At 35.9% G+C, this 11,270-nt stretch overlaps 1 pseudogene; it reads right to left on the reverse strand.

The window, feature by feature from the left end:
• On the reverse strand, window positions 725–6,178 carry LOC107605981 (annotated as a pseudogene).

Below are 11,270 nucleotides of genomic sequence, written 5' to 3' on the forward strand. Positions count from 1 at the left end.
AGTGCAAAGCCTTAAATATTGCAATATTTAGCGTGAGATTAATGGTGTCAATCTATTCCTACTAAGTAGTTGATACCAACGATAACACTACAAATAATCTACAGTATATGTACATTTTATGGTTTCAACTTGAATAAATTATTATTTTTATCCATAAAAAAATAAAAAATTAACAAAATTATCCATAAAAGAATTATCTATAAAGAAACTTTTGTTTCTTCAAAGTATCCAATTGTTAATTGTCTCCGTCAGCTTCGCCCTCAGGCTGCCACTGCCTCAACAACCTTCCGACCTACACTATCAGTGTCCAATGCACCACTCAAAGCTTGTGGTGGTTACTGGTTAGTTTAGTTTACTCTCAAATTATCCTCAAACTTGCAAGATCCTCTCAATCGAAGTCTCATGGCTTATGCACAAGTTAATGATTGATATTAATATGTTGGTAAAAACTCGTGTATATTTGTCTTCATGTGAAGTTGAAGTTGAAAACTGTTAAATAATTTGATAAGTTTGGCTAAATATGAAGATCTTCGTAAAGATTTTCATCTATCAACTTCATTTAATGGCCCTCAACTATGAACTTCACATGAAAACAACTGTTTCAGCTAATATGTTATCTTGTGAGAAGTTACAGCGGGAAATTGATGGTGGCTTCTTCACAATGAACATTTGCAGCTATCCTCCTTACTATTAAACGTGTGAAATTACGAAATTACACACGTGGTAAACTTCAAAATCAAGTATTTTTATACTTTATAATAGTTATTTGCAATTCGCTCCTGGCGTATCGCATATTTGCATAATAGTCCCACATCTAAGTAAAACACCAAATTCTCTAACATTCCCGATATTTCACACTTTAGAGTCCCCAATTTACTAACTAACCTTAACATTTGTAAGGCTAATTTATTGAATAGTGTTCTACCTTTCAGGGTAGCACAGTAAAGACTTGCACATCTTTCATTGCAGGGCTCCTCACTGAGTATTGAAATGTCCATCCATGGCAAGCTCCGGTGTTCCCCCTTTTTGTTAACAGCAACAATGGCTCCCATAAAATCTGGAAACTTTCTTGCTACTCCCCCTATTGCATCTTTCGCAGCAAGTTCCGGATTCATTCCCAACCTCATGCTTTCAACAACTTGATAACTGAAATTGAATATGGTTGTTGTTAATCTTGATATTTGTAAAAGAAAACACACTAAGAGGAAACACATACAAACTAGAAATTAAAGCTGTAACTACACAAGGACGATGACTACTATGACAACAACAAAGCCTTGTGTCACTACGAGGGGTTAGATATATGAATCAAACCCCGGCAAATTGCCCTATAAATCTGTGTGTAAACCATACTATAGAATTACCAACACAGTAGTGTCTATTTTCAGTTCAAGCTGTATGGAAGTGGGGAAAAGGGTTTCCATTTACATTTCCAGATGATGGATTAGGTGTGTTCACCATAATGGTAAATTCTCAAGATTAACAAATTTTAACAAAGTTGTCAAAAACGTGTAACAATAACTAAGTCTTGCTCTATTAAATGGAGTCAGCTATATCGATCAAACGACACTGCAATACCCTATCATAATCATCATCAGTGTTTAAACCATTTATTTTTAGATCTCTTTTAATAATTTCCTCATTACATGACATACCTTCTCTGAATATATTCATACCATGTAAGATATGATTCTATCACCTTTTCAATAGTTGACACTGCAAGACACTCTCTGATGCAATCTTTCCTAATCCTAGCTAATCTTGTGTGACTACTCGTCCATCTAAGCATCCTAGGCTTCGTAACATTAAGGTTATGTTTATGTAATCACATGGTTAATATCATGGAGATGAAGTTGCTTATCATAACATATGCAATCATGAATGACGACTTGCTTCCACGTAATGTTCACTGTCATAGTGTCATGGAAATCATTCTGGTGGCCAGAAGTACCATGTTATACCTTAACTTCAATTATACTGTTTCTACGTCCTAGTTTCTAAGCTTCTACTGCAAGGAGTTCGAATTTCAAGATCAGGTACAAACAACTACAAAGTACAGAGGCAAGTGTTTTATCAAAGAAAAGGGTGCTATGAAAGAGTCCAGCAGAGTCAGGCCTAGATATAGTTCTAAATTCCCTCAATACTCTGTTCATTCTCTTCTTACTTTCACTTATTTTAACGGGCTAGGAAAGTGTGCTGTAAAAGAATTCAACAGAGTCTCGCCTTTATAAAGTTTCCAAATACCAACAAACTCTTGTCTCCATAAAGTTTCCATATAACGTAACCTGTTTTATGAGGAAACCAACTTTTTATGAACCAGTAATCTGCCAACAGAATAGTGGATGAATAAGGATTAAGGGGAGATGAGAGAAATTTAAAGGGAAAGAAAAATGTTGGCTCATTGTGGCTAGAAAAAGTTGGTTTCCAATATTTCCCTTAAACAAAATTAGCAATTCAATGACGATTATTGAATATGGTTGTGTATTAAAGGTTGATAAGGAAATGGAGGCAAGAATATATATAAGGAACTTCAACAGAGACTCTCGAAAACACTCAATTTGAGTCTTTATAAAGAAATCTGTTATTTGTACTGACTTTTACTTTATACACAGAGCAAACAAACATTTCTCTACCATTGGATGGGTGTGGGACCAATTTCATGTGAACTTGATGACCCATGACTTCCATTCAATGGTAAAGACGTGAATATCAGCTCAGTATGCGGGGCAAGAAAGTATAGAAAACATTTATCCTCTATAAATACTAACTTTTTCTGCAGATCAAAATGGTTCTAGAGTACAGAATTGAATAACACATTTTTTATTCTTTTCCAGCTTGTCTCTCTATCATTGCTATGTTCTTTTCTTACGCTTCTCTGAACTAGTATTATCAGAATGGCACTACATTGTTGCATTTCAGAATCAAGCCAATTTGTTACATATCTCTGTGCCTTCAATTTATATTGGAAAGATCAGACATTGCTCTCTACATGAATAGACCAAATTTCGTCAGGAGCAACACTTCTGATTTTACTGCTGAATGTTTAAAAATAAAATAAAACTAAAGGCAACTCAAATTAGATATTGATCTACACCAGTTAAAAACTATGGAGTTTGGAGCAGTATGGTACCATGGAAGGAAGCGCATCATGATGTCACCATCCCCAGTTGCACAGCATGCACCAACTTCTTCATTAGCATATGCAGACGATCCAACTATCGGACCGTCACCTACCCTGTAAGCAAATAATAAAATAAAAAGAAACTTCAGTATAATAAGAGTCCAGATAACAGATTAAGTTTTGCAAATATGAGAGTTAGTATGCACTTCTTACAACAGAAAACATATAAATAAATCACAAGTGCATCTTACAAAAGGAAGACAAAAATTGGCTAAAAAAGAAAGAAAACCAGTCATTGAAGAAATGAAAAGATATGCCTGCTTAAATTTTTGGCTTTGACAAGCATACCTGCCAGGAATCTTGAACATCGCCCCATTAGTCGATGTGCCAACAGCAGTATGTCCCATCTATGCCAAATAAAAAGTTATTTGCATCGGCGATATGAGATATAAAAGTGATAAACTTTTATGTTATTTCTTATGAAAATCTTACTCTATCAATAACGGCCATTGATATAGTATCATGGATCCGATGACCAAGATCAAGAAATCTTAAATCAGTAGTTTGCATCGGATAAGTCTTCAAGCACGTTTCGTCGGTATGCTCCAGGTAACTTGTCGGGCGATAAGGACCACAGCTGTTTTCAGGTAAGACATTCTTCCAGAAATTGGGTTGGCAGTTATTAGCTTTCCATTTAGCCCACTTCTCTATAGATTCTGATGAACTCAGGTTTGTGGGTCCTGGAAGACCCATTGATATCGCAAATGACGATGCTTTCTCTCCTACCAGCAATGTGTGCTCAGTATGTTGCATTACTAACCTAGCAGCCTTGATTCCATCCTTTACATATCTCATGGCACCGACAGCTCCTACTTCCATAGTCGCCTATGTATCTCCTTAGAGGAAGATTGGACCAAAAGTCATGCCGATACACAAAAATGTATCACAAGAAAGAGAAAATACTAATAAATTCAATTACTATAGAACATGGTAATTGGTCGTTACCCCATCCATGACCAGAGCATCAATTGTAGTTTCTCCATTCTCGTCTGGACTTCCACCCGGACCAACTTTTTGGAACAAGATATGCAGAAGGCAGGGAAAAAAAATTCCAGAAGAGAAAATCTCAGTATAGAGAACAGCATTGAAATCTATTCTTCCCCTTCCATATATGACAAAATTGAAAAAAAAATTTAATAAATCCCCAACTAAACAAGCTTTATCATCGATATGAAATCCTCCAATGAAATTGAATAGTTATTATATCAAGCAGAAAAACACACAGATTGTGTGCAATGCTAAACAATCTAACAAACTGGTTGTTTGAAGCAATCTAAATGATATTCTACGATGAAGCAAAAAGAGAAGCAAGTTGTTTATAGTGCACTCTATGAAACCTCTTAGGTAAAGTATTATTATAATCAAACACTCAATAAGAGTTGAAAAACATGTTAATCAAAATAAATTCGATACACAATGACTCAAATATGATGAAGAACAATCAGTAGCCCAACCAAGCAATTAACCAAGAGGAAAAAGAAAACGTGTTACTTATTAAAAAAATCCAAGTTATCTTCGAAATAGTTTCAGTTTGCACCTGTTCCATCACATCTCAGTTCCTCACAAGTTGAGCAACCCTCAACCACAGAATCCACAGCTGTTGAACCACCATCAGCAACCTTCCAAGCAGCTCTAACGGCCTCAACAAATGGCCAAGTACTCACAACCAGCGGGTAGTGCTCCACTTCCACAGTTTCATGTCCCAGCACCTAGTGGAAATAATGCCAGACATCAAAGAAAAAATTAAAATAAATAAGAGGGTTTACTGATAAATGAGAAATCTAGCTAGGAAACTGATCAATGTTGGTGAATTCAAGTATTGAGTTTAGAGTATTTTCACTTTCACTCCAATGAAGAGGACAAAAGCAAGGTAAAGGAAGTTGCAAACAATGAGAGAATAGTTTGTTGTTCTATACCATAGACAGTAAAAAGAGGAACAACATGAATTTGAAGAGTGGGGTGCTTTTGGATCGCAGCGAATCCTGGAAGAGGGCCCTTGTAGGCATAGCCATGGAGACAACTTCTATGGCTCTTGAGGGGAAGGCTACCAGAACTCTAAATTAAGAAAGCATGTGCATCTCAGTAAGTCAAAAATCATAAAAAGAAGAAAAAAGAAGCGAAGTCATACTTAGGAATGGCAACGGATTCACAATAGTAAAATCATCATTTTGACCTTCCAAAGATTAGTTCCCAAAAAATAGTCCTTCACATATTCATTACCCAATTCTGCTTGACAAATCCACCCAAAGTAAGGACTATTTTGCCAATGAACTAATATTTAGAACGTCAATATGGCAGTTTATGCAAGATTAAAATCACACATTATAACTATGAACCTTTTGGGGATAAATAATAAATAATAATAACCAATTTGGGCTGGTCGAGTGGTTAGCTTAGCTCACTCGCCTGCTTACGCGGGCGAATCTCGCCTTGTGCATTGCTCAGCAAACCTTTAATGGAATTCCGATCTGCAAAAGATTAGTAGCAGGCCAAGGATACCGTGGGAAACCAAACAATAATAATAACAACAACAACAACAACAACAACAATAACAACAACAATTTCTTCTAACGAATCTTCGGAATTTCAAATGGAAGTTTACTTCAAGTTAAGGGGATAAATGGCTGAGTGAAACTCATGGAGATTGTTGGTCCAAGTTCTAAAGAGAAAAGCAAGGGGACCAACTCATGTGAGTGTGAGAAGCAAGAAGTGACTAAAGAGTTAATTATAATAGAAATTGAATCAATCACATACACAGTGATTCGGTGAAAGAAACAAAAACCATTCTCTTTTTTTATGAGCGAAGGAAAACAGAGAAGAAAAACAAGATTTGAAAGAGATCACATGGAAGCAGAAAGCAGTACTTACATGGAGGCAGACAGTGGTTGTGGACAGCGGAAGTGGCTGACGGCGGTGGCTGGCTGGGTTTCGGAACGGGAAAGGATCAGACAGTGGGGACTGGGGAGAATAAGTGAAAAATGTTTTTTAGAAAAAAAACAAGTGTATTAACCCGTGCCATGCACGTGATAAGATTAAAATTATAATTTTAAATTATTTTGTTAAAATTAATTTAAATTATAATAATTTGATTAATAAAAATTTATACCTCAGCACGAAAAAATAAAAAATTAGAAACAACACCATATTATTTATTATTGAATGCATTTAATTCAATCCGACAAGTTAAATAATATAAGTGGAGTTAATCAAGCTCTTATAAAGACTAACTAGACCACATCTCATGCGATGCTATACTCTAATAATAATAAACTCTTAATCTAGTTCCTAACTAATAAAATAGGCAGCAGGACAAGTCATCATTCAAAAATTTAAAATCATAAATTTGTCCTTCAAAGTTAAAAATAGGATAATAGATTAATTAATTAATCCTTCCAGAGTTTTGATCCATACAAATTTCATACGCAACGAAGGGAGTATATTAAATTTTTGAGTACTGCTAGCTATCTAAAGAATAATTATAATATAAAAATGTCAAATAAAAATTTTTATGTACAAATTATGGATGTTATTAACATGAAATAATAGATGTTATGTGTATGAATTTATGGATGTTATTAATAAATTTATCAATTGAATAAATTAATTTAAAAATTTGATATTTTTTTTAAATTCAATTATGATAAAATTTAAAAATATCTGTGTTAACTTTATAGTTACTTATGCAATAACTAAAAAATGATGTGTATGGATGTAATATCTAATAAACATGAATTTAAATTTTAGATGTTAGTTGTATGTAATTATGGATATTATGTATATGAACATATGAATGTTATATGTATGAACTTAGTTAGTACAATATAATTATAAATGTACATAAAAATACAAAAAAAAAAATTAAATCAGTTTATTACTATACCTCATCAAAGTTCGTGTGTTTTCCATATTCTTGAAAATTGGTTGACTGAGAATAACCTCGTCGGGTGAGTCCGTCTGTTGTTCAAATTCTTCATCACCACCTTCTACCATAGGTACCGTATTAAAGTCAAATTCAAATGCCATATTATTTGCAATGATAAATATAAACCCCGCTAAAATCGGTAAATAATTAGTCAATAAATCGAATTTTAATCAGGAAAATTAAAAATATAAATCTAATATTAAAATAAGATAGAGCTCGTTAAAACGAGAATTTTGACACCAAATTCAAAAAATTTGGCCCAAAATTGGAACGAACGGGGCGAACCGATCGAACTGGACCCGAACCGGGCCTGTGGGCCCAACTTACTCACTTAATAAAGAGAGCTCAGATCCCTCTCTCTCATTTTGCATGTTGAACAGCGCTGAAAGCTCAGCAAAGGGAGGAAGAACGTGTGAAGCTTTCTGTAATAGCCCAGACCACCCGCTAGCACGATATTGTCCGCTGTAATAGCCCAGACCACCCGCTAGCACGATATTGTCCGCTTTGGCATACAAGGCCTCACGGTTTTACTTTTGACAATAGGGATGCTAGCCGAAGCCCCCCACACTCACTCGTCAAAACGCGTCATGCTAGGGAGAGGTATCCACACCCTTATAAGGCATGCTTCATTCCCCTCCCCAACTGATGTGGGCTTTACAATCCACCCCCTTAAGGGAGCCCAGCACCCTCGCTGGCACATCGATCCGGGTTCCGGCTCTGATAACATCTGTAACAGCCCAGACCACCCGCTAGCACGATATTGTCCGCTTTGGCATACAAGGCCTCACGATTTTACTTTTGACGATAGGGATGCTAGCCGAAGCCCCCCACACTCACTCGTCAAAACACGTCATGCTAGGGAGAGGTATCCACACCCTTATAAGGCATGCTTCGTTCCCCTCCCCAACCGATGTGGGCCTTACACTTTCAAATCATCACCCAAAATTTGATTTATCAATAACTTTTAATCCGGAATTCCGATTAACGAACCGTTTGCGGCTACGCGTTCGCCGCGACGAGCTTTACGAAACCCATGGAATGATTTGGAAGGTAACTCACTATTTCCTTCTCAGCCAGCTTCTCCCAATTTCGAAAATTCATGAACAATTATGTTAAAAATCGTTCAATTTTGATGTTCTAGGTTCGATTTAGCTTGTAGAGCTTACTGGATTTGAGTTGCTACATGTGTAGAAGCGGTAAGGTTTCCTAAACTTAAATTTAATTTTAATCAATTAGGTAAAATCTGAAATTGTAATATATGTGTGTATTAGGTATGAATTAAGATCATATATGCATTGGAAGTGAAAAGTGAGTATTTGGAGGGATATTGGTGATTCAAGCTCGATTGGTGGCTAGTCTATTTGAGCTTGGAGGGGGCTGGGTTCTTGCTTGTGAGGCTGCCTTGAGTGGAATAAAGTGAACGGCCAAGGTATGGTTTAGGTTTCACGCGTTTAACATTTAAAGTGTTGTGAAAACCTAGACTAGAAGAACCATAGGTTAAGTTGAATTGGTTAGTTGCATTACATGATTAGTCTTGTGAAGTTGTTGGATAAATTTATGGATGAACTTGTATTGGAATTTGTGAGTTGTTGAAATTGTTGAGTATGTATTCTTGTGATTGAGCTAGTGTTGGAAGTTATGATCATGATTTGTTAGTATTAAATATGTGTGCTTGAGATCATTAATGAGGGGTTGATGAAGATGTTGATATGTGTTAATAAAGAGTTGATGTATGTGTTGAAGGGATAATATATGTAAAGTGTAGATATATGTTGATATAGATTGGTGGTTAAGACTTATTGAATTGGTTAAAGGTAATTTGGTAGAGGTTGTTAATGAAATGGGCTTATATGTTAATGATATGTAGGTATTCATGGTAAGGAATATGGAATTGGTGAAAATGAGGTTTGGAAGTGAAATGGTAAAAAGTGAATTTTGGTGAACTTTGAAAGTTCATAACTTACCCCTCAAATTTTGGATGGAATTGTGCTTTGTTTCAAATGAAAGATGATTTTATAAGCTTTTAAACGATACTAATTTTGTGAAAAACGAAATTTTGTAGAGGAAGTTATGGACGATGGAAGTTTGGTATAAAAACTGTGCTTGCAAGGTCACAAAATCTGGTTGTAACAACTTTTCTAGGCATTCTGCATTTTGGGAAAACGTCCATCCACGCGTACGCGTGGCCCACGTGTATGCGTGGCGTGGCATTTTAGCGACGCATGCGCGAGAAGCCATGCGTGCGCGTGAAAAGCTAATACGCATGATCACGCGTACGCGTGACTTGCTGTTCGCTCCATGCGTGTGCGGGGCATACGCGTACGCGTGACCACCGCCTGCTGCAAATCCGGATTTTAGCTGTTCTAAACCAAAATTTTCCTTCTAAACCTCCATTTTCTTCCTTTTAAGACTTAAAGTATAGTACCAAGTCCAGTAGTTAAATGAAGTTAGGAATTTAAGGTAACTTGGGAGTAAAGAAAGAGATAAATGTGATGAAAAGTGGGAAAGAAAAGTGGTTAATGAATGAAGTTAATATGCCATGGCTTTGATGGATGATTAAATAATTACTATAAATATGAAATGGCTTATGAATGATATCTGAGATACGAGTTTCCCTGGGTAACAGAATCGTGGCTCGCCATCACATGTTCCAGGTTGAATCTCGATACTCTGTTGAACCTACGTCGTAAGGGTGACCGGACACGTATAAATTCCCGGGTATGGATAGCCCCCATTGAGTGATTTGAATGATAATTGATTGTGAAATCTATGCATAGACTCTTGGAGATGCGCGACGGGGGACAGTCTAAGGTTTTCGGACTTGTCGGGTTGGCTGGATAACCGACAGATGAGCCTCATCAGCCATAGGACAGACATGCATCATGTGCATTTGTTTGTGTGATTGCTATGCATTATCTGAGATTGCCTAATTGAACATATATGTCCTGTTACCTGCTATTCTTACTATTTGCACTATCTGCTTATTATTTGTGCGTGAATTTGTTTGGTTGCTTGTCTCTGTTGAATTTATGGAAGACGGAGAGATGGAGGAATGGTGAATGGGTTGAGTGTTAGGTGTTAAGTTTAAGACAAAAGATTATAGTGTACTTAGAACACCTACCCCTATTTATGGCTTTTACTTAGAGATTAAGTTCTGTAATTGTGATAACGGAGTTCTAGGATTGCCTCTGGCATTCCTAGGACCTTATTTATTATACGCGTGGCACCTTTACCATGCTGAGAACCTCCAGTTCTCATCCCATACTATGTTGTTGTTTTCAGATGCAGGTCGAGAGGCTCCTCGCTAGGCGCCTGGATCTTTGAAGCAGAGTAGCACCTGGGTGTATTTTGGGTTCCTGTTTATATATATATGTATATATGTGTTTAGTTTACTCTCCAAGTAACTTGTGTATGCTGTTCCTCTTAGAGGTTGAGGGAGAGATAGGAACTCATTTTGGTATTTTGATGTATTTTGGGATACCTATATATATATCCTCTGGCCAGCCTTTGGATTCGCAGGCTGAGTCAGGAGCTAGTTATGTTGTATTCCTTTGCCTTCTTTTACTCTTTCGCTTATTCTTATCCTTAACTTTCAGGTTTCTTAGCACACAAGCAATTCTACGTCCTGAGCGTTGCACTTTTTATTTTACGAATTTTTGTTTTACCCAATTTTCAAGGCTCCTAGTTTATTATATTCTTTCTACTATTATATGTATGTATTTTATTTTTAGAGATCGTAGCGCCTCGCTACTTCTGTTTTACATCATAGGTGTAAAGCCCTGTGTGATAGGGTGTTACAATAAATGCGACTTCTTGTAAAAGTTTTTGGCTTATACACTATTGTGCTTGCAATGGTATTAGAGTCATGATTTTTTAATGATCATAATTGAATTAATGGAAGGTATATATTACAAAAAAGTAAGTGTAATTAAAATGCCTTAACGGAAACAAAGAGTTAATGATTTTTTTTGTATCTCTATTAGTTGATATTAAATGCCTTAAGAGAAATAAAGAATTAATTGCAATTAACTCAATTAATATATATTATCATTACCGTCCATTCTTATTATTATTATTAATATTTAATATATTCTTAAATATAAAAATTAAATTATAAAAATAAATATTAAGTATTAATTACAAAAATGTCTAATAATAAGGGATATA

The sequence above is a fragment of the Arachis ipaensis genome, chromosome B07 (assembly GCF_000816755.2).
Source record: "Arachis ipaensis cultivar K30076 chromosome B07, Araip1.1, whole genome shotgun sequence".
In the NCBI taxonomy this organism is placed as follows: Eukaryota; Viridiplantae; Streptophyta; class Magnoliopsida; order Fabales; family Fabaceae; genus Arachis; species Arachis ipaensis.